This window comes from Megascapheus bottae, chromosome 23 (assembly GCF_031878675.1).
Source record: "Megascapheus bottae isolate mThoBot1 chromosome 23, mThoBot2.hap1, whole genome shotgun sequence".
Taxonomy (NCBI): domain Eukaryota; kingdom Metazoa; phylum Chordata; class Mammalia; order Rodentia; family Geomyidae; genus Megascapheus; species Megascapheus bottae.
Genome location: NC_143531.1, coordinates 1391272 through 1413785, shown reverse-complemented (window position 1 = coordinate 1413785; position 22514 = coordinate 1391272).

The window sequence follows — 22514 nt, the reverse complement described above, 5'->3', positions numbered from 1 at the left end:
TAAATTCCAGTAAAAATTATCAAGTAATTTTATTGTGTTATTTTCACTTGTTCTATTTAATGCACTTTATTTGTATGTGTCTCGGCAATGCTGAGATTTGAAGTCAGGATCTTGCTCTGGCTTGCATGCCCTAACGTGCAAGAACCAGCCCTCCAGTACTTTCACACATTTGTCTTTTTTAGGTTGGCTTCACTTCTGGCCTGTGTGCATGGATGGACTGTTATTTTCCTTCATAGCTGAGATGACACACCCAATTTATTCTATCATGATAACGAAGGCAAACTGAGTTTTCTTTCTCACTTTAAGCCATGATCTATCTCATCTCACACTCCCATGTAGCTGTACCAGTGTTGATCAAGAGAGGGTTCTTGTAAGCTTTTCTTCTTGGGCAACCCTTGAAATGTAGTCCCTCCAATCTCAGTCTCCCAAAGAACTAGAGTTACAGGTGTGAGGTCCTGTACGAGTTACAGGATATATCTGGTAATTATTTTGCTTTTACTTGGCCATAGTCCTTCCTTTTTTTTCCCCATTCTTGGAGGTAGATTTGCATGTTATAGGTAACAGGAAAGGGGTGATAGTTTTGTACTTGACCTATTTTTATTTATGCTTTATGGTATCTGATTTAATCATCTCTGAGATCATTTTTCCACATCTTGGAGATTAGAAAGAATCCATGTAGGATGGAAGAAAGAAATGAATTAGAACCCTGGTAAATGTTTTTGTTTTCATAATGCAATGTCATAAATCTGAGAGACTAAACTAAATTTACTGGGGTATGAATGATACATTTTGTAAATGAAAATAAATAGAATTATTAACTAATAGCTTATTTACTGATTAAAAATTAAGTAGGGTTTTTGGAAACCTTTGTTGCAGTACATGTTTGTATACTGAGAAAAAATTCTTTCACTGTCTAGAAAATAATGACCGATCAATTTTAAAAAGTTCAGAGCCCATCTCAGCAAATCAGATTACATCTTTTGATCCTGGCTAGACCACTACTGGACCCCAGGGAAATAAGAAAACTTCATATTTAATATCACGTCTCAGTAGTCTGGGAGAGACAAAAGGTAAATTTCTTCTTGGAAGAGCCAGAGTCTTCACCATGGAGCAACCCATGGTAGCATTTTATGATTTGATAATTTAATGAACTACAATGAATGATCCCAAGACTTGGTTTGTTCATTGATTTCAAACAGCCATTCTCATAACCTTCCTTTTATTTATTTAATTATTTTAAAAAATATTTTGTACTAGTCTTGAGGCCTGGGATTGTCCTTGAGCATTTTTTGCCCAAGCCTTGTACTCTTTACGTAGGCATAGCTCCATCTCCTACAATTTATTTTGTTAGCTAATTGGAGATATATATCATAGGCATTTCTGCACAGGAATATATATATTTATAATATATATGTATATGTAGACACATATGAATATATATTTATTAATTTACTCATATATACATCCATATACACGAGTATGTATATATTCACACACATATATATCTACTTAGGAAATAGATTCATGTATACACATATGTACATATACTTAAGTTTATGAACATAAGTATGTATATATAAGTATATACATACTTATGTGTATATAGAAAATATATATTTAATGTTGACATATATATGCACATATATATTACATTATAATATATAATATGTATATTTATATATACTTGTATATATAAAGAATATACACATATTTATTCAGCATAGTATTTTCGATGTTCATAATTTTCCTTGCAAATGACATAATTGAATTTTTCCTGATAAGTTATTTATTCATTTTATTTATCTTTTTCTTCAGAGTTATACTGCTTAAATTTCAGACCTCAAGTTTTACTTTACTTTGAATACTCTCAAATGTCTTGTCTGACATGTGGCCGGACAGACAAAGAAAGTTGGAGAACAGAATATCTTTAACCACTCCATAAACAAAGTATCAGTTTGAGAGGAAAGTTTTTACGTCAGATTTTTTTCCAAATGCAAATGGATTTATGATTCAGGAAAATGGTAAGTTTTATTATGTTTTGGCCTCTGAGGCTGGTGCAATAACTTTTACAAAGGCAACAGAGTGGAGATGTGGGGTCTGAGCCAGCAGTCATTATTTCATATCATCTAAATCTTTGAGACGAAGAAATCCTGAAGCTTTTTTCCTCTTGTCAAAGAAAGCCTGTGTGGGGTCTGCATGTTGCCTACACCCCAACCCTCTCTCTCCCTTTCCTTCCCCTCAAGGCCAATTTCAAGGTTGTTTTTTTTTTTTTCCTCCCTTAACTTTATGTTTTCCTCTTCTTTTCACTCCCCTGCGGCCCCCACCCCCACCCCTGCCTTTGCTCTTCCCATTACAAGCTACTTTTGCAGGGGATCTGACTCCTAAGAAAAGTCATTTCTGAGTGATCTTTGAACTCCAGTAACACTCATTTGATTTGATAAAAATAACTCCCATCCTTAGCTTCTGGAGAGACTTTCATCTTCTCTCTCTCTCTGAAATCTCAAGGCTAGATAAAACAAGCATTTTCTGGCCGTGTTTTTCCTTTCTTTCATTTCTTCAAACTTTGACCATTGGTCACTACTTAAAAACATAAAACAAAAAAAAATCTCTCCCAGGTGCCAGGAGTTGTAATCCTAGCTACTCAGGCGATGAGATCGGAGGATTGTGATTCCAAGCCAGCCTAGGCAGGAAAGTCCCTGACATGGAGCGGAGGCTCAATTACCAGAGTGCTAGTCACGAATGAAAATGCTCAGGAACAGCACCCAGGCCCTGAGTTCAAGCCTCAGGACTGCCACACATACAAAAAACAGCATATACACGACTATTTTCTCTCGTGCTATAAAGAGCGTCAATGATGTCTTGATAAATGCTGAACAACAGGCTATGGAGAAAAGTCTCTTGTCCCCAGTGTGCTGAATCTGGTATAAATGTTCCTGTAATGGCAAGCTGGCATGGGGTTCAATGCATGGGTGATAACCCTGCATTGGTAGGTAACTAAGGATTGGTAACCCCATTGCTTCAGGGTAGTATTCAAAGCATCTATTGCTATTGCTTGTATTGGTTTGCTTTATTTTTTTTTTCCCTGATGGGATAGTCTTGGGGTTTGAACTCAGGGCCTGGGTGCTATCCATAGGCTTTTGTGATCAAGGAAAGGGATTTGCCACTTCTGGCTGTTTTTCTCCTGGTTAACTGATGATAAGAATCTCACACACTTGGCTGATGCGGTGGCTCTCACCTGTTATCCTAGCTACTCAGGGGGCTGAGATCTGAGGATCAAGGTTCAAAGCCAGCCCAGGCACAAAAGGACCTGAGACTCTTATCTCCAGTTAACCTCTAGAAAATGGGAAATGGGGCTTGGCTCAAGAGTAGGGTGGTAGCCTTCAGCTGAAGTGCACAAAGACAGTGTGTCCAGGCCTAGTTCAAGCCCCATGACCCACAAAAAAAGAAAAGAAAGAAAGAAAGAAAGAAAGAAAGAAAGAAAGAAAGAAAGAAAGAAAGAAAGAAAGTATCTCACACACTTTCCTGTTCCCACTGGTTTCATCCAGCAATCCTCAGCTCTCAGCCTCTTGAATAGGTAGGATTACAGGTGTGAGCAATTTTAGTTAAATAAGTTAAGTAGTTAACTAAGTTGTTAAGACTTGCTCTGAGTAGTTGACAGACTCTTATGTGGCAAGTGAGCCTTAGCCTGGAGTATCAAAGCAGTGCATTAAAAATCATAAATATCAAGTATTACATGTTTTTCATTACTAAGAGGAGAGTCCATTAAGTGGATTTTAGGTAAAATGTTTCACATCAAATAAACAAACTTGAATGTCTAGAGTGATAAAAGCATTATTTCCAGTGGGAGTGTAAACTCATGTGTTCTTAGCCTGTTTGTCGTCTCTATAGTTAAGCTTAATTTATTGGGGGTGTTCAACCTAAGATTAATCACATTATGTTGATGTGTCTCTTTCATGTGGCCTATCATAGAGAATTATCAAACATCAGACATTGCTACATTATTATCATGCTTCATAGACATCAGTCACATGCCACACTCTGAATTTCTGGTCCTGTTTGGTGTCTGCAGGGACAGTTCCAAAATATTGTGCATTGTAGTCATTGATGTTTTCCCCTCCCCTCCCCCCAGGGCCCAGGCATGGCTCTCAGCTATACAGTCTGCTCAGTACTTTGCACTGCTTTCTTGTTGTTGTAGGAAAGAAACGTTTATCTTCCAATGCCATGAATGGCAGGTGACATGTCTACATTATCCATTCCTACCCTAGAAGGATTCGTTACCCCTCAATTCTGCAAGTCAATGAACTTATCAGTGTGTTTGGTTCTTTCCAGAAGTGCTGAGCCTCTCTTCCTTGAGAATTCCATCCTGATGACACATAAAATCATAATGCTTTTCGTCCAGGTATTTGTATCATCCTTTATGCCCCCAACCCATCCTGGGAATGGGGTGAATGGTGGTTACAGAGAAGCCTGAGTTTAAATTGGGATATCTTCTTTCTGATATTCTTCTGGTTGTGATAACTTTGTCTTTCTTCCAAATTTCACTTTGAAAGGGGAGGCACTGATCAATATGCTTTGGATTCTTAAATTGCTCTGTTGATTGGCAACTCATCTGTGCAACTACTTCAAGAGATCACAATAGTTCAATAGCTATGTACATATGACAATATAAGATGACTTTAAGGTATATGAACTCCAACATATGGAAACAAAAGGTTTTCTTTGTGGCTGTTTTTAATTTACTAAGTTATTTCTTTGGAGTTTCATTTCCCCGCCATGGTTTATTCCCTGTTGTCTCTGTACACATTTGACTTTGATACCTGGTGTATTGTGTGTGTGTGTGTGTGTGTGTGTGTGTGTGTGTGTGTGTGTGTGTGTTCATTTGAATTAGGGAAGGGAAAGGAAACAACAAAATGATGACACAAAGGACAAAGTGTGAACCAATGCATTGATGATACTCATAAGACAATATGATGGAAATTAACTTTACAACTTGGGGGGAGATTGGATGGGGAGGAAAGTAAGAGAAAAAAAGGAGGAGTGACCATGTTGGAAAAGAAATGTACTTACTACCTAATGTATTAAACTGTAAACCCCACTGTACATCACTTTGAAACTAAAATAAGGAATAAAAAAGAGCTTAGCTTTCAAGATAGTTGTAGGTATTTTTGTTTGTTTCTCCTTAATAGTTTTGCTGGTCAGCTTTCTCTCACTGATGTTGATGAGGAAGAATGTCCAGGTAGTAAGTCATCATTTCAGGGTGACCAGGAAATACAGACAGATAAAGGGACACGGGTTCTCACATACAGTTCAAGCATTAATTAGATGAATAATGCCTTTGGATCCTAATTATATGGTATTCCCCTCCCATTTCCTACCCAACCAGTCTCTTCTTTTCTGTGTGCTAAAATTTTGGCTTGGGCTCAAAGACTTGTATTCTTTTTTTTTCTGTGGGTCATGGGGCTTGAACTCAGCCTGGGCACTGTCCCTGGGCTCTTCAGCTCAAGGCTATCACCCTACTCTTGAGCCAAGCCCCACTTCCCATTTTCTAGAGGTTAATTGGAAATAAGAGTCTCAGGTCCTTTTATACCCAGGCTGGTTTTTTTCTTTAATTTTAAAATTATTTTAAGTTTTTCTTTTTTCTTTTCTTTTTTATTGTCGGGGTAATGTATACAAGGGTTACAGTTACATTTGCCAGGTAGTAGGTAGATTATTTCTCACACATTGATACCCCTTCTCATGTTTTTGTCCCCATTTCCTTCCCCCCACCCTCTCCCAATCATCTTGTTTTCCCCCTTTCCTTTCCTATTTCAAATAAACAAATAGAAGTATATTCAATGTACCAGGTAACAAAGTCAGATACAATAACAATATGAGATTATTCAAAGGGCAAATAAAGAGAATAACATAGTATATCAAGAATAGCAATCACACAAGCTAAAGCTCTTGTTTCCATATCCTAGAGATCCTTTCATTTAGTCTCATCCTATATGGTCTTATGTATCTAGGTTTTGAGCTATTGTAATCCTCTGCTAGGATAGTCCTTGATCCTCGGGTCTTAGCCTCCTAAGTAGCTAGGATTACTGGTGTGAGCCACTCTTGCTTGTTATTTTTATGCTCCATGCTGGCTCTCTACCACTTGACCCAAAGCTCCAATTACTGTTTTTTGATGGCTAGCTAGAAGAGTCTCATCACTTTTCTACCCCAATTGGTTTTGAACTACAATCTTCCTATCTCAACCTCCTGAATAGCTAGAGTTATCAGTGTGAGAGAATGGTGGTTGTCGTGTTCCATTTTGACATGACACATGAGCTTTAAAGGGATATTTAAGTACTAAGTTGTAGCAAGAATATTCCTTTTCTCCTTGAGTAAAAGAGTGTGAACTGGTATGGCATTTCAATTTGGAGAAGGGAAGAGCAAGGAAGGAAAATATGAGAGGAGGAAAAACAACTTTCTTAATATAGAAGTGCCATACTGTGCTGCATACTTGGTGACATAATTCATTTATTGTTTCTGCTGTCAGCACAAAAGTACTCATGGTCAATGCACAAAGAAAGATTTTGTTCAATAATATGCTCCGCCAAACATTGACATTACAAATAGCAACTCAACATTGGAAGACGCCTTGGGGAGAAGACTAAAACGACTGAGGCGATTTAGAGATATTTCATAGCAGATCTGCCAAGCAGTCAATGGACTGAACTAATGTTAACTTCTGGTTGTCATTAACAGGTTGCTGGAGAGATGGTGCTTTTAATGTACACACAATCCTGGGAGACGCCGGAGCCAGAACTAAAGAGAGAACTTACCATTAGAGCAATAGATTGAAAAAATTTGAGATGTGTTGAATAACAGAATCATGGATGCAGAATAGAGTATCAGAGCCCATATGAGTACAGAGTGAGGACCTGGTCCAAAAATTCCTTTATTAGTGCTGAAGATTGATTCCAGAGCCGTACACGTGCTTATTACATGCTCTACCACCAGACTAGGCTTTTCCTTCCCTCACTTCAAAGTAAGTGTTTGTGGGATGTCTGTTCATGGGAGTCTACTTTGTTCACTGAATATTTACAAAGAATAAAAATAACAAGAGAATTTAATGGTTCATCTGCTGTTTGTTCTTTTTCTAACTTTAAAACTATTTATTGTGTGTCACAATCTTAGTTTTGTACTAAGGAAACCAATCATGTAATATACACATGTGATATATCTATTTATGTATAATATATTCACTGTATATATTCTTGTATTTTACAGTTATATATTTTGTATGCATGTTATATATGTATATATACAAATATATTTACATGCATCTATACACATATCCGTATGTATATATATATATACACCATATACAACAAACATATGTATATGTGCATGCAAATGTGTTAGTGTGCATACATTTGAAAATACCATTTTAATTGTTACCTTACTTACCTACTGGTATAATTTGCATCTGAAATGCTTCTCAAGGGTCTATATGTTCCGGATCTGGTGTCCTCCATCTTGGCATGAACGAGTGAAGAATCCTAAGGGGAAGAGTTCTAGTCCTTGACAGTGTTCCTCAACTTGAGTACAAGGAAGTGCCGCAACAAGCGCTGTGTCTTGTTTCAGCACACATTCCCGTCCTTCTTTGCTGTCTCAATCGACTGACCATGGACTAAAATCATGAGCCAAAATAAACTTTTCTTTATCAGGGGAGTATTTGAAACAGAATGCTGAGTGACACCCCTAGAAGAGACTGTGCTTGCTCATGCAGTGTTCCCCAGTGTCCTGCATTCATCCAATTGTATACACACTTGTCAAGATAATTATTTTCAATATGTGTATCCTTTACAAGAATTTAAACTTTTAGAATGATTAAAAAACTTTTATGTTAACTTTAACACGAGATGCAAGGTATCTGAATAAAATTATCAAATAAAATCCATTATAGAGAAACTGCTGTCAAGAAATAAAATACTATGTAAAGAAACATTCAGATTATGTTGAAGTGTAAGCAAAAGAAGAATTTTGATATTATACAGTTTACCTCAGAACTGTATATATATGTGTGCATATTGTTTTGATGTTATCAATTGCTAAACATATATAAAGACATGTCAAATATTTAAAACTAGAAAGATACAAGCATCTTGTAAATAATGGATATGAATAATGTTTTCCTATCTATTAATACATTAGGGATCAATTTTGAAGTCTTGAATAAATATTTTAACAAGAAAAGTATCTTTGAAATATAAAATTTTCAAGATTGTTTACAAACTGTATTTTCATATTAGGTAGGAAAGTTTAAACTCATATTACCAACAAATATACTTTTACTTTTCTGACTTTCAGAAGAAGGCTAAATTTTCTGTAAAAGAAACTTCAGGGAATCTCACCTTGTTATCTGATTTATTGAATTTATTTGTATTTGGATATTTGAAATTTGATAGGGAAGGGGGGAAAACCAAGATGGGTGGGGGGTGTGGGGGGGGAGGGATACGGGTACCAAGACATGTGAAAGGGTATCAATGTATGTGAATTAATGCACCTTCTATCTGGCAAATATCATGTAACCCTTTTACTAATTACAATTAAAAAAAAGTAAAAAAAAAAAAAAAAGAAACTTCAGGGATTTTTAAGACTGTTAAGGAAAGTTCATCGTGTGTGTGTGTGTGTGTGTGTGTGTGTGTGTGTGTGTGTGTGCATGTGTGCCAATGCTGGGACTTGAACTTGAGACCTTTTGCTCTAGTTCTTAATTGCTGTTGGCTGTCACTCTACCACTTGGGCCACACCTCTACTTCTGGCCTTTTTTTGCTGGCTATAGATGAAACTCTTACAAACCTTGCTGGCCCAGGCTGGTGTTGAGCCTTTCTTCTTGAATCTCAGCCTCCTCAGTAGACAGAATAATAGCATTGAGCCATTTGCATCAGGTTCACCAAAGAAACTTTAAATATTGACAGAAATCTAAGTGATGTATGCTCCCTCAGCTCTGGTAAATACTGAATAGCTAAATAAATAAACAGTCATGAAAGGTTTATAGGCTGCCTTTATAAGAGTTTTGTTACAATGTTCACAAATGTCTGACATATTTTGAAGACCTCTCCAGAACTGGCCATGAACTAATCTTACAACACATATACTTGCACAGGATAAAATGCAAAACCCTCAATAAGTGTGTTAATTAGAATGGCTATTAGCAGACTAATATATTGAGGTTGCTATTAATTCTTTTGGCACATTTTGTTGGCCAGTCCTGGGGTTTTAACTCAGGGCCTGAGCACTGTCCTTGAGCTTTCTCAAGGCCAGAGCTCTATCACTTGAACCACAGCATCACTTCTAGATTTTTCTATGTATGTGGTACTGAGAAATGGAACCCAGGTCTTCATGTTTGCTAATCAAGCACTTTACCACTAGGTAAAACTCCTGGCTGTGGCCCCTATTTTTAGATATTCATTTTTGCATATGATTATGCCAGGACCATGCCAAGATCTCAGAGCTTGAGGTTTTTGTTCAAGGCTCCACTTCCAGATTTTTGCTGGTCAATTGGAGGTAAGAGTCTCCTGGATTTGTCTACTCAGGCTGTCTTAGAGCTATAGTCTTCAAATTTCAGAGTCCTGAATAGCTAGGACTGCAGGTATAAATTACCAGTGTCTGGTTGGAAATTAAGATTTTCATAAACTTTGAAGACTAACATAATTTGTTTAATATGAAGTTAAAAAGGGTAGAAACATGAAGTTTTAAAGGTTGGGAGTTTGGCCTAGTGTTAGAGTGCTTACCTAGCATCCATGAATACCTGGGTTCAATTCCTTAGTACCACATATATAGAAGAAAACTTGAAGTGGTGCTGTGGCTCAAGTGGTAGAGGGCTAGTCTTGAGAAAGCCCGAGAACAGCACTCAAGCCTTGAGTTCAAGCCCCAGAACTGGCAAAGAAAATGTATTTTAAAAATCTTTGGAATGAGTTTCTTCTTGGTTTTTTAGTGAGGCTTTTTCCCCCTCGACAATTAATCAATGTGAATTAACATTTAGACCTGTCAAACTAGTTTTATGCCTTGTTACATTTATCCAACACAGGGTAAGCAGTTTCAGTAAATCTTTTCCGGCACAAATTATTTTCATAGGACATTAGAATCTGTGTTTGAACACTCATTCATTAATTCACACACTAGCTCAAAGTCAATATTTATAACACACATTAATTGAAAAGCAAAGGTTGGTTTATGGGGAAAGAAAGAGCCACGAGAGGATATTGAAGAAGTTGTGATCTAGCAAGAGTCCACCATCTTACCAGCTGTGTTCTTTTGGGCTTTCCTTTGAATTTATTGATCAGTGCATGCTTGATCAAATAATACCTGAGATATTTTTTTCTAACTATAAGCTTTAAATGGAATTATAATCATTCATATCACCACATTTTGGTATAAACTTCATACCCATACAAATCACAAGTGTAGTACATTCAGAAAAAGAAATCAGAATATTACCCAAAATACACATGAAGGAAAATGTCTTCAAAAATGATTTGCTTTGGCCGGGAGTTTGGCTTATTGGTGAGTGCTTGCCTAGCACGCACGAAGACCTGGGATTGATTCCTAGGTACACATACATAGAAAAAAGCCAGGAATGGTGCTGAGGCTCAAGTGGTAGATCTCTAGAAGTGAGAAAGTCCAAGAACAATGCTCAGGCTCTGAGCTCAATCCCAGGACTGGCAAAAAAATACGATTTGCTTGATGACGGATATTTCCTAAATGAGGCTTCAAGAACACAAGAAATTAGTCAGACCATAGAGGAGTAAAATAACCAGAAAAAACTTAATTATTTATGTGAATGAAACTTAACATTGTCCTTAGACCTCCTAGCTAGAAACACAATCTTGGAGCATGTACCAGGCTAAAAAAATTCTCTTTCCAGACGAGACCGCTACAAGGCAAGTGAAAATATCACATCTTGATAAATGCTATGGCCCAGTGGGTTCAGCAGTGGTTATGTGCATGACCTGAGGTTACTCTAGTAGATTTGGCTGCTTTCATGGAATGAATTCAGACCTGCTGGAGCTGGTGGAGAAGCCTCTCTCAGGCAGGTCTGGAGAGAGGGTACGTTCTGTTTCCTGAGCAGATAAAATCCTGTGGATTTTCAAGAGGAGATTGGGGTGGTGGTTGGTGATAGTATGAGCAGCTCATCACTGACTTTAATCTCTGCTGACACATTCTGCTCTCCCACCCTAGGGTGGAAGTGCACTGTGGCTGGAGTCTCCTCAGCTGGCTCCTTAGATCCTCTCAAATGTATCAAATGTCTAGTGCTGTAGTCAGTACCCATTCCACTTGCCATCCAACATGGCAGCATGACACGGAGGAATTTCTTGTCCAGCTTGAGTGAGCTTCCTGAGATGCTTGTTCCATGGGGACTTCATGTGAGCTCCCAGTCACCTCTTAAAGCAATCCAGCTCTCTCCAAGGACACCTAGGTGTTGGAAAAACAAGTCTCAGGGCTTCCCCCACAGGAAGAATGCCCACAGGCCTCCTGGAACTGAGCTCTGTCAGCTTTCCTGACGGGGAAGAGGAGAACGAATCTCATTCTTTCTATTTGGAAAACACATGACTTTCTTTTCCAGAGGACAGAGGTTATATCCAAACACAGTTTGGTACCTTGCTCTCTTTCACACACTGGGTTGTGTGTGTGTGTGCCAGGACTGGGGATTGGACGGAGGGTCTCAGAAACTTGCTTAGCTTTTTTGGCTGAAAGTTGGTGCTCCACCACTTGAGCCAAATCTCTACTTCCAGAAGTTTGCTGGTTAATTGGAGATAAGGATCCTATGGATTTGTCTGCCAGGGCGAACTCTGAAATGTGATTTTCAGATCTCTGCCTCTTGAGCAGCTAAAATGATAGGTGAGAGCAATAGGTGCATAATTTTCCTATTTCTAAATAAAAGCTGGCAATTAAGTGGTAAATTCTCTTTATTGAAAGAGGAGCTGAACTTTGCATTTGGTTTTGGAGATAGATGTTAAAACACCAAATAGAGACATGTAAATAATGACAAAATTCAATTAAGTATGTTCATAAACTCATTACTTATATAATAATAATAATGATAACAAAATAGTTAGAAAAAAGCAGAATGACAGAAATATTTCTTTCAGAAAGTTACCATTAAGTAATTCAGCTTTTATTTAATTTAATGAATTTTACTAAGGATGAAGTTTGTAGCAAAAATTCCACATAGTATATTCCTAAATGCTCTTTGTTTGATTTCAACATATTTTGCTATCAAAGGGTTGTTACTCTTTCCTTCAATGTCACAGTATTTTACAGAAACAAGATTGTCATTAAAGTCATCATGCAATAATTTCCAATGATCAGGGACTTAGGTATTAAACATTTTATTTCTCAAAAGTGGAGAACTTTTACCATTCACTTAAAAAGAATATTCAAAGAAATGCAAAGAAGCCACAGTTCAAAGACATTGTTATTAATTTTTATTATTTGTGTTTCATCAGGGAAGAAAGAATAACAATTCTAAGTATACTGTTCTGTTTAAACAAGGTGTTTAGTGATTTGAACAGAAAAGCATCAAGTTGAAAATATTCTATTACTTTTGTTTTATCAGTTTCTAAAAAGTCATTCAACCAAATCAAGTACTTGAAAAAATGGCACTCTTTTTATGTGAACCCAAACGTCTTTGCATACCCAGAAATAAATGCTAAATTCCACTTCAATTGGGGCTGATCAATTTACAAGGATTGATTACTATCAAAATGATCTCTGAAACAATAATTTGATTTTCTTAGAGAATTTCTGGGGCAGTTGCCCTGTTATGTTGTAAGAATTTCTATTTATTTTGCTCTGATCAGAGCAAAATCGATTAAAGAGAAAAAAAATCTACCAAAAAGCAAAAATAAATGCTACTTTTGTCTGTGAAACTTTTCTTCCTTTCCTTAAAACAAACAAAAATGTTGAAAGACTAACTCCCAGAGGCTGTTTCTTGTTGTGACCAAAATCTGTTTTGTGTTTAAAGGTGCAGATCTTGACTCGATAGATGTAACCCTAGCTTAGGAGATACCTTACTCGCTTCTGGGATGTATTCATGTGCCAGGCCCAAGGCTTGAACTCCAGGCTTCTCTGTCTCTCCTGGCTTTTTTTTGGCTGCAAGTCAGCACTCTAACATTTGAATCACAGCTCCACTTCTGGTTGTAGCTGGTTAACTGGAGATCAGAATCTTACGGATTTTCCTGTCTGGGCTGGCTTCAAACAGTGATGGATCCTCAAAGCTCAGCCTTGTGAATAGCTTGGATTAAAAGTGTCATCTACCAGATCGGTGGCCATCTGTCTGGTTTTTTTTTTTTTTTTTTTTTTTGCCAGTCCTGGGCTTGAGCTCAGGGCCTGAGCACTGTCCTTGGACTTTTCTCAAGGCTAGAGCTCTACCACTTGAGCCTCAGCACCACTTCCGGCTTTTTTCTATGTATGTGGTACCGAGGAATCGAACCCGGGTCTTCATGCATGCTAGGCAAGCACTTTAACCACTAGGCCAAACTCCCGGCCCCTGTTTTTTTTTTTTTTTTTTTTTTTTTTTCAATGAAGCAGAATGTCATTACTATTGACAACTGCACATCACAACCCATCTAATCTGGTTGTTTGGGGTAATGTATCTCACTCCGCATGAGAGAGATTTATGAAGGACATGAGACTATGCCTTCTGAACTTCATGTTGATTTGGGGAAAAGAGAATAATGGTCTATAATCTTTCCAGGAAAAAAAATGAACCCATGTGCTATTATCTTTGAAAGAAGCACAATCATGGCTGGGAAAGAGCAGAGGCAAGGGCAGCTTTGTTTGTTCATTTTTTCTTTTTTTATAGAACAGCCCAAAGTGTGGGCTTCTAAATGTTCCCACGTCTTTAGGGTGGGGAGCCTGCTCACTTTCCAGTGAGTCAGTGTCTCACTTTTAAGATGTATTCTTGTTCCTTTGCTCCTGTAGCCAACAAGATAAGCAGAGCAGTGCCGTGACACTGGCCAGTGGAATTCGGGGGAGGAAAAGGAAACAGTGAAGCTAGGACCTGGTGGCTCATGCTTGTAATCATAGCTTCTCAGCAGGCTGGGATCTGAGGATCAATGTTCAAAGTCAACCCAGGCAGGAAAGCTCATGAGATATTTATACCCAATTAACTATCAGAAAACTGGAAGTGGCGCTGTGGGTCAGAGTGGTAGAGAGCTAGTCTTGAGCCAAAATAGATCAGGGACAGCACCTAGTCCCATGTCCAAGTTCTACCAAAGACCAAAAGCACAAACAAAAAGAAGTTAAAGAAAAAAAAAGGAAACAGTGTTTTAAAAACTTGAGTGACAACACCTATCCTGGTAATTGAACTAAAACTTCCACTGTGAACAGTTAAATGTCCATTCCTGTCACAATTTCTCCATGGTTAATTGTACCTTTGCGTTATTCTGGAGAAAGGCTGTTGTGATAGAATGGCTGTTTCATATTAGAATCCATTTTGTGATGGGCTACTTCTGTTCAAGGTCTGACTGTCTTTGTTGGTTGTCCCAGTGGATCTGATGGGCCACTGACATGGTTTGCCCTACTAAAATGCCTGCCTAAGCAATAAAGGGAAAAATGGTAGATTGAACCTATAATACACACCATAATCACACCAGAATAGATGCCATGGGAAGAATGGATTAAACAGCCTGAGTGATCTTGGGAAACAAACTAGAAAGCACCCAATTGTCATTTGATCTCCAAACTGTAAAACATGCTCCTTGGGGTCACTGCTTATTTCCTAATTCTTTTTAAAGGAAAAGTATTAATATAATTATAACAGAATATACTACCAATTGCACACATGTTCCCTAAGCGAGCGAGCCTAACATCTAGAGCTATTTGACTATGCAGAACAATTTTTCCAAGAGAATCCAAGTAGTGTATTGAAGATGTCAAGGTTTGGGCAGCAAGTTACCCTTTTATCCTGTAGATGGAATTCAGAGACAATAGTAAATAGTGTCAAGTGCTGGTGGCTCATGATTGTATTCCCAGCTACTGAGGAGGCTGAGATTTAATGATTGTGCTTCAAAGCTAGCCTGGGTAGGAAGAGTTTTACCTCCAATTAATCACCAGGAAACTGGAAATGGTGCTATGGTTCAAAGTGGTAAGGTGCTAGCTTTGAGTAAATGAGCTCAGAGACTTCACCCAGGCACCAAGTTCAAGCCCCTTCACCAACAACAAGAAGAAAACAAAATAACAAAAAATAAAAGTATATTAGTAGACTAACAAGACATTTATTGTGACTTCTGTTGTGAGTAAACCTAGGTGATGGAACCATGACTGGACAGCAATAAGATTTAAAAAGCTACAAGGGACTCAGAGTACATCATAAAGCCTTTTTTTCATCAGTTTTGTGCTAGTGTTGGGTCTTGAATGCAGGGCCCCAAACTTCCACTTAGATTTTTCAGTCAAGGATGATGCTTTGCCACTGGAACCAAACCTCCACTTTCAGCGTTTGGGTGGTTAATTTGAGATGAGAGTCTCACAGATGCTCCTGCCTCGGCTAGCTTTGACTTGTAATCTTGAGATGACAAGCTAGGAGTATAGGTATGAGCCACCAGTGCCTGGATATATATTTTTGTGATTATTGTGCTGTTGTTGGTTTTGTATTGCAATGCTTGTTACAATCATAAAACTGTGAGTGTAGCACTCAGTTCAAATCTACCCCATGGATATTTTTACATGTATCTGTCCCAGAGTTTGACATGGAGAGCTTTTGATAAACCTCAGTTCCCCAATGTCAAGAATTTCAGAGTGAAGACCCTCCCTGGATAGCTTCATAATCAACTTTGCTACTGGAAATCTGGTCCACTGAATTCAGTGCTAGTGTTGAAGAAAAAGAAATAACTGTAGATAATTTTGCCAGGCAAAATGAGGACAAGGTATTGTTATTTCCAAAAGAGAAAGGTAGGAGAGGAAGGATGGTTGATATAGAAAAGCCTAGGATCTCTGGCTCCTAGTTCTGAGGTATAGCTCCAAGAGATTGGAGGCTCTGGATCTGCTTATTTTCCAGTGTGCTGGCTTTGTCTTTAGAGTTGTATTCCTGTTTTTCCAAAGTGTTCCTTCATTCCTGTGGTCAGCAAGATAAGGACAGGAGCGTGGTGACCTTGTCTGCAAAGACATTCTTGATTTCTTTCACATGGGGAAATGGAAGAGGGAGGCCGGGGAGCAGAGTGAAAGAAGATTAGAAAAATGCCGTGAAAATCGGTGTGACTAAGAGCACCCTGCTTGGTTATGGAGCTAAAGCAACAGCTGGGATGAGATTTAGCTATCTCTTCCCTTTACATGCTCACACGTTCGACTAGCCAATAGAAGGAGGGAAAGGTAGGACTCCTTGGTTGGGGATAAGAAGACAAGTTACTAGGACCAGCTCCAATAGGAACGTGAGATGTCAATGCTATTCCCCTGAGCCAATGAGGAGACTAGCAGTAACCACGTCCACTCCTCCACCAATCAGAAAGGAGTGTGCTCTAAGGGGGCGGGGACCAGGGACCCTATGCACAGCAGGCCCTGAAAGCAGGACTTCCAGGCTCCTGAGGCCACCACTGCCTGGCTTAAGGAGTCGAAGGGTTGGTTTCTGTTTGTTTATTGGTTCTGCCTTTATATAAATGTGCTGTGTGTGCTTTATAGACTTTCCTGCCTTTTAATTGTTTAATCAGTAGGGACAACAAATCCCAACCTTAGACAATATCTAATATTCAGCAGCAGCTTAATTCAACTTCTTTCTAGAATAATATACCCCTAGAATATTACTTGCATGAAAACACCGTCAAGTCAGTACTGTTAACTGATATTTTAGCTTTTGTACATATAAAAACTAAGTTGAAACCCAGTTTACACACACACACACACACACACACACACACACACACACACACACCCCAAGCATTCTGTATGCATGTTTTTCACTGAACAGACAAGTGAAATTACTTTTGTGTTAATAGAACCAGACTTTCAGTAAGAAGGTTGGTCCTAGCTCTGATGTTTCTGACTTTTATGCATGTGGGGCAGGTATGTTTGTGTGTGCGGTGGTGTGGAGGGGTCCTAGTGTGTGAACTCAGGTCTCTGTACTGTCCTTTAGGCCAGCGCTCTACCACTTGAGCCACACTTTCACTTCTAGCTGTTTGATAGTTATTTGGAAATAAAAACCTCACAGACTTCCTTACACAGGGTAGCTTCGAACTTGGATCTTTAAATCTCAGATGCCTAAAAAGATAGGATTCCAGGCACAAGCCACAGTACCTGGCTGACCCTTTAGTTTTCTTGTTCTTTTTTTTTCTTTTACTTTGTTTCTTAGCTACTGACCTACCACACTCTTCTTCAGGCTTTAATTTCCCAAATCTGCTCTCCACATTCTGTCTCTTCACCACCACTTGCATTTTTTCCCCCAACTCTGCTTTCTGACTCAGTACCTCCACATACATCCACTTTCTCAAATCTTCCCTGTGTGTCATGGTGTTCCTCCTCTTTAAGGTTTTCCTTCAAGGTGATGTGTTGTACCTGTTCCCAAACATCCCCTGTCCCTTTTCCTTTGCAAGCCCCACAGCATCCTTAAAGCCTCATGCTTGGTCAAGCGTCCTAATGAGAAGCTGTGGGGCAGTATCAATTCAACCACCTTTATTTTTCTTTTGTACACTGTTGGAGGTAACGCCTTCCCCAGTCTTAATGTTTCCTTCCCAGTGAAGGTAATTCAGTTAGCCTCATTCCTGATCTCACTGATCACATTGCAAAATTACCTGGAACTAAAATGACATTACTTCAAATTAAGTTGCATTGTGGGGACAAGGAGAAGTTACTGGCTAATTTCAATATATTGCATCAATATAAATGTTTAACCAATTTTTATCAGAAAGAGATAGTTCAGAGTATTATGAAAAGGTATTTGAAAAAATTATTACTATGATAATTGCAAATTACAGATCTTGAGTATTCACTTTTTTTGTTGCCCTCACTCAATGTGTCAGAATTTAGTCATATTATTTCCTCTCTTCCTTGGGACAGGTAACAAAAAAAAATCCACGCAAATCCTGGAGAAGATACTATATGCAAATCTACTCAATTAAGAGGTGGGAGAGAGAGATGACTCTACCCATAAAACTATGCTATTCTAGACACAGAGCTAAGCTAGCCCAGCCACACCTAGTAGGATAACTGAGTCAAAGTCAGTGAATGATGCCAGAAGTGAGTGTGTCTACCCAGTCTAAATCTCTGAGACCTCTATTGACTTTGAAAATGTATTTTTAAACTGACTCGATTCTGACAATGTAATTGATCATCTCTCTCTATCCCCCTCCCTCTCTCTTTCCCTTCCTGATACACACACACACACACACACACACACACACACACACACACACACAGAAGCAACCTACATGATGGAAACTCACATGGCTGTCTATGACATTAAAAAGCATGTTGTTCATATTAGCAGTTGCATATTAAATGGCATATTGACGAAGGCATTACACATTCTCTTGGAGTCTCCACTTTTCTTGATAAAGAGTTCCTACTTTTCTAACAAGGCAAACTTTAATGCTATGTAACATCCACATGATCAACCTAAAACATTGACTGAAACAGTAGGAGAAATAGTATACCAGGCAAATGCAAATAGAAAAGAGTCAGGTTAATAGCTGACGGGTGGAATTCAGACCAGGCAATGTTAAAGAACTCTCAAAGGAGAATCAAAATTAGAGATCAGATTGGGCCAAAAGTTAGCAATATCAGTTCCCAAACAGAAATCTACGCATTGTGGCATGTGCTTGCATGGGGTTTGAGGTAGGAAAATGATGGACTGAGGTCAATCTGGGTCGAAAAGCACAAGTTTCTATCTGAAAAATAATTATAGCAGAAAATGGCTAAAATTATGGCTCATGTAGACAAGTGCTTGTTTAGCAAGCATTGAAACTATGAATCCAAATGTAATGCCACCACCACCAAAACAAAGTGAGCCAAAAATTTAAAAAAATATGTATTTTTCTAAAGACAATGGTTAAGCTTTTAAATGAATCAATGTTTGCATATTCAAAGATCAAACAGTATTTTTCAAAAAATAAAGTTAGGTGCAAGTGGCTCATGTATATACTCCTAACTATTCAGGAGGCTGAAATTTTAGGATTTCAATTCAAAGCGAGCCGATGCAGGGGAGTCCCTTAGTCTCTTATCTCTAATTATCCACCAAACCTCCAGAAGTAGAGCTGTGGTTCAAGTGGTAGAATGCCAGCCTTTTTTTAATTAAAGAATTTATTAACATTGATTTTTACATCATATTTCAAATGACGTGTTTAACGAACAGGTATTCAAGAAGGGAATCTCTATATACAATCACTGGCACTTAGATTTTACAACATAATCAAAACTAGGCTGAGGGTTTGTGTGTCATAGATACATATTAATCTATGTAATAAAAAATTATGTCTATAGAGTCATAGGTTTTTAGACTATGTATTTGTATTTATATTTCCAATACCATGTCCATAGGTATGCAACTTTTGAGTCCTCGCTCTTGTACTGTTTGGATCTAATAGCCACATATTAAGGATACCATGCACCTTTTGTTCCTTTGGTCTTGACTTGTCTCAGTCAACATGATTCACTCTAGATTCATCTACTTCCCTGCAAATGCCATTATTTTATCTTGTCTGTTGGCTATGTAGAATTCCATTGTATATACCACATTTTCTGTATCCATTCATCTGCAGTAGGGCATCTGGATTGTTTCCATCACCTGGCTATTATGAATAGTGCAGAGATAAACATAGCTGAGCAGGTGTCCTTATCATATTTTGGGTTATGATATTCAGGGTAGATGCCCAGAAGTGGTACGGCAGGATCGTAGGGAAGGCCAATTTTCAGTTCTTTAGGAAACCTCCATACTCCTTTCCAGAGTGGCTGAACTAGTTTACAACTCCACCAGCAGTGTAGTAGGGTTCCTTTTTCTCCACAACACTGCCAGCATCTGTCATTGTCTGAGTTTAAAATCTTGGCAATTCATAGAATGAATGGTTGTTGTCCTTAAGGTAATATGTTATCTCTCATCTCTTTTGCTGTCCCTTGATTATCTCATATTGTTACAGTATCTCACTTTGTTATCTGATATATCAGATATATTTGTATTTGGTTATTTGAAATTGGATAGGGAAGGGGGGAAAACAAGATGAGGGATGGGGTGGGGGGAAGGGAAATGGGGACCAAGACATATGAAAGGGTATCAATGTATGTGAATTAATCCACCTTCTATCTGGCAAATATGTAACCCTTCTATTAATTACAATAAAAATATATGAAAAAGTTGGCAATTCTTGTTGGGGCAAGATGGTATCTTAGGGTTGTTTTTATTTGCATTTCCTTTATGACCCTGGATGATGAACATTTTCTCATATGCTTTTCTGCCATTTTAATCTCTTCTTTTGATAAGTCTCTCTTTAGTTCCTTGCCCATTTAGAAAATGCTTTGTTGGGTTTTGGGGGGGATTAGTTTCTTGAGTTCGCTATAGATACTGGATATTAAGCATTTGTCAGATGTATCATTGGTAAATATCTTTTCCCAGTTGGTTGGCTGTCTCTCTACTATTGTGGCTATGCTTTTATCTGTGCAGATATTTTTATTTTTAGGTAGTCCCATTTATCAAGTCTCTCTGCAATCTGTTGTGACCCCAGGATTCTGTTCAGGAATCTTTTGCCTGTGCCTATGAGTTCCAGTGTCTCTCCTACTCTACCATGTAGCTGTTTCATGGCTTCTGGTCTGACATTGAGGTCTTTGATCCACTTTGAGTTAATGCTGTGCATGGAGAAAGGCTAGGGTCAATTTTTATTTTTCTGCATGTGGCTGCCCAGTTTTGCCAGCACCAATAATTGAATAGACTGTTTGTTCCACTGTATATCTTTGGCTCGTTTGTCAAATGAAAGTTGACTATAGGTATGTGGTTCTATTTCTGGATCTTCTATTCTATTCCATTGATCTTCAGGTCTATTTTTGTGTCAATACCATGCTGTTTTCATTATTATGGCTCTATAATAGAGTTTGAAGTCTGGTATTGTAATACCACCAGCATTGCTCTTTTTGTCTAGAATTGTTTTGACTATTCTAGGTCTTTTTGTTCCATATGAATCGTTGTATTATATCTTCTATTTCAGTAAAGAATGTCTTTGGGATTTTGATGGGGATTGTATTGAATTTGTATACCAATTTTGGCAGTATAGCCATTTTCACTATGTTGGTTCTCCCTATCCATGAGCAACGGATGTCTTTCCATTTCCTAGTGTCCTCTTTAATTTCTTTTGTTGGGCTTCTATAGTTTTCATTAAATAATTCCTTTACATCTTTGGTTAATTCCTAAGTATTTTATTCTTTTGGGGCTATTGTGAATGGGATCATTTTCTTGATTTGGCTTTCTCTTTGTGTATTGTTGGTATACAAGAAGGCTATTGACTTCTGAAGGTTAGTTTTGTACCCTGCCACTTTGCTAAAATGGGTTTATTAATTCTAGGAATTTGGGAGTGGAGCTTATTGGCTCACTCAGGTAGAGGATCATGTCATCTGCGAATAGGGATAGTTAAATTTCCTCTTTTCCTATGTGGATCCCTTTCTTGCCTTATTGCTCTGGTTAAGGGTTCCAGCACTACATTGAAGAGAAGTGGAGAGAGTGGGCATCCCTGTCTAGTACATGATTTTAAGGTAAATGATCCCAGTCTTTCACCATTTAGATAATACTGACTTTAGGTTTATTGTACATAGCTTTATTTTGGCCAGTTGTGGGGCTTGAACTCAGGGCCTGAGCACTGTTTTGGACATTTCTCAGGGCTAGAGCTCTACCACTTAAGCCACAGCACCACTTCCAGCTTTTTTTTTTCTATATATGTGGTACCAAGGAATCGAACCCAGGTTTTTGTGCATGCTAGGCAAGTACTCTACCACTAGGCCAAACTCCCAGTCCGGCTTTGATTATTTTAAGGAATGCATCTCTTATTCCTATTTTTTCTAGTACTTTCAACACGAATTGATGTATTTTGTCAAATGCCTTCTCTGTGTCCAGAGAAATTATCCTTAGTCTATTGATTCTTATCCTTAGTCTATTGATGATTACATTGATTGATTTGTAAATGTTAAACCAGCCTTGCATTGGTGGGATGAAGCCTACTTGATCGTAGTGTATAATTTTTTAAATTTGTTCCTGGATTCTGTTGGCTAGTATTTTATTGAGGGTTTTTTGTCTGTGTTCATTAGAGAGATAGGTATGTAATTTTCTTTTTCTGTTGGGTCTTCCCCTGGTTTGGGGATGAGAGTAATATTAGCTTCATAAAATGAGTTTGGTATTGCTAATTCTGCTTCTATTTTTTGGAAGAGTTTCAAGAGTATAGGTGTTACTTCATCTTTAAAGGTCTTGTAGAAATACCACATCTTGTTGATCCACTCATCAACTGAGGGACACCTGGGTTGGTTCCATATCTTTGCTATGGTAAATAGTGCTGCAATGAACATCATTGTGCTAGTGGATTTAG